The sequence below is a fragment of the Lygodium microphyllum genome, chromosome 16 (genome assembly GCF_053477565.2).
Source record: "Lygodium microphyllum isolate KBCC chromosome 16, Lygodium_microphyllum_v1.1.10, whole genome shotgun sequence".
NCBI classification, from domain to species: domain Eukaryota; kingdom Viridiplantae; phylum Streptophyta; class Polypodiopsida; order Schizaeales; family Lygodiaceae; genus Lygodium; species Lygodium microphyllum.
In genome coordinates this window covers 100,051,283-100,053,496 of record NC_141150.1, presented here as the reverse complement: position 1 = coordinate 100,053,496, position 2,214 = coordinate 100,051,283, and the positions used below count along the sequence as shown (strand labels likewise).

The following is a 2,214-nucleotide window of genomic DNA, read 5'->3' as shown; positions in this document are numbered from 1 at the left end:
GTTCTGTAGACCTTCTGTAAGTGTTCTGTAGAAAGTATGTATGACTTTGGGAAAGTTTTCTAACTTTTGGAAAGGATGAATCTAAGTTCAAAAGAGCTAAAACAAGTGGAAGAAGCAGCTGCCGAAGACTGAAGAGAAGACTGTGTGACAGTGATAGTAGTGAGCTGTAAAAAGACACTGTAGTGGCTCTGGTGCCTCTTCATATTAGACATACCTCTTGGGAGGTGCATCCAAGACCTAAGAAGGATTATTTAGAGTTAGTATGAGAGTATTGTAGTGAGGATATGATGTACTATTGATAGAGAGAGAGACAGAGAGAGAGAGAGAGAGAGAGAGAGAGAGAGAGAGAGAGAGAGAGAGAGAGCCAGAGATAGTCAATTCTATCAAAACAGTGTAACTATATATGAGAGATTGAGAGAAAGAACTATGAAGACATTGAAGATGAATACTATGTGATTGATTTCCATTCAAAGATGGTGTATTCTTTTGTGTTCTTTGTTATATTGATGGATTTTATGAAGATGTTGAAGATTATGGTTGATTCTATTAAATCCATGGGAGATACCTACTATGATGCTGCGTGAAGATTTGCTATTTCCTTTGTTTTGATGATCAAAAGAATGAAATAAAAGCTTGTTGATGTTACAAGATAGATTTTCTTGCAAGATAATTCCCTTTTTCTTGGTGTTCCTCTTGGGGTTCCATGTTTTTGGTGTGCAGCTGGGGAAGCTTGCCATCAATAAGCATCAGAAGAGGCTGAAAATGAAGAAAATGGCATTGCCAAGAAGAGGAGAATTCAATGGAAGTTTGCAAAGTTCCTTCTTCCACTGAAGAATTGGAGATTCTTATTATCAAAGCCACTTTCTACAAGAAGTTCATCCCACAATGGCGGAAACATATCACCATCATAATGCATGCTCCATGTGGTGGACTGTTTCCTCTTCCTGTTGAAGCAGCAGAAACTTGCATCTTGGTGTCAAATTGTTTGGGAACAAACTAAAGAGCAGAAGCAGAGAGACTGACCATCCATGGAAGATTTGGCATTCATTGGCAAGTTTCCAGACATCATCAAGTGGGAGATTGTGAAGAAGCTTCAGAAGTCGCGGTCTGTGGAGGTTCACGAAAACAAGAAGGAAAAGAGTTGGAATTTGTTCATGGATGCTCAACAACAAGATACGTGGGATGCTTGGTGTACTAACAATCTTCTATTTGTCCAATTAGCAACCCACTGGAAGTTGGTAGACAGAGTGTTTTTCACAATATACACTGTTGAAACCCTCAGAAGCTGGCATTATTATAATGACACAACAGTGATCCTAAGAAGAATGAGTTTTGATACTTTCAGAACAGAATATCTTCCCCTTTGTAGTGCTTTGAAAGCTGAATTCAGAGATGATGAAAAGAAGGAAGTAGAGGAGATGTTGGCTAGAGAATCCCTCAGAGAATGAAGCCCTCTCTGATACTATCCTATTGATTACAAACCAACTGGTTGGAGCCAACCCCCTGATGAATGATGCAATAAAGAGGCAAGCGTTAGAACGAGTCCAGAGGTATGTGAGAAGACAGAAGGCAAAAATCAAAGCTGAGAATGAGCTTGTAGCAGAAGCCTCCTTTGACACCCTAAAAGCACCCTTTACAGAAGTCCCCATGGCGACTCAAGGTCTCTTTCCTAGTCAGATTCATCTTGGAAATATTGATGACAGGCCAACAAATGTAGTCCCATTGCCAATTTTTAAGGGAGAGTACAATGAAGACCTTGATTTTCATGTAGCAGAATTTATGGTAGCATGTGTGGCTAACAATGCCAGAACTCCTGAGCATTGGTTAGCAATATTCCCTGCCACTTTCAAGGGCGCGGCATTTCAGTGGTATGAGAGACAAGCAACAGGAACTTTTGGCACTTGGGACGATCTGAAGTTGGCCTTCCTCACTAAACTCAGGCACGAAGGTTTTGAAGAGTGGATGCGAGAGGAGTTCATGAACCTAAGTCAGTCCTCTGGAGAAAGAGTAGAAGCTTATGTCTCGCAAATGGAATCCATCCTGAAGAGATGGACTAACCATCATTTGGATGAAGGAATCCAGAAAGGAGTGTTCCTCAGGGGTCTACAACTCAACAACTTAAATATACGCTATTGGAGCTGGAATTACCGCGGCTGTTGGCATCAGACTTGCCCTCTAATGGATCCTTGTTAAGGGATTTAGATTGTACTCATT

At 40.8% G+C, this 2,214-nt stretch overlaps 1 pseudogene; it reads right to left on the bottom strand.

The window, feature by feature from the left end:
* Positions 1-2,086: 2,086 nt before the first annotated feature.
* Positions 2,087-2,214, bottom strand: part of LOC148023160 (18S ribosomal RNA) — a pseudogene marked incomplete at both ends in the record, with an annotated part of 641 nt that continues 513 nt past the window's right edge.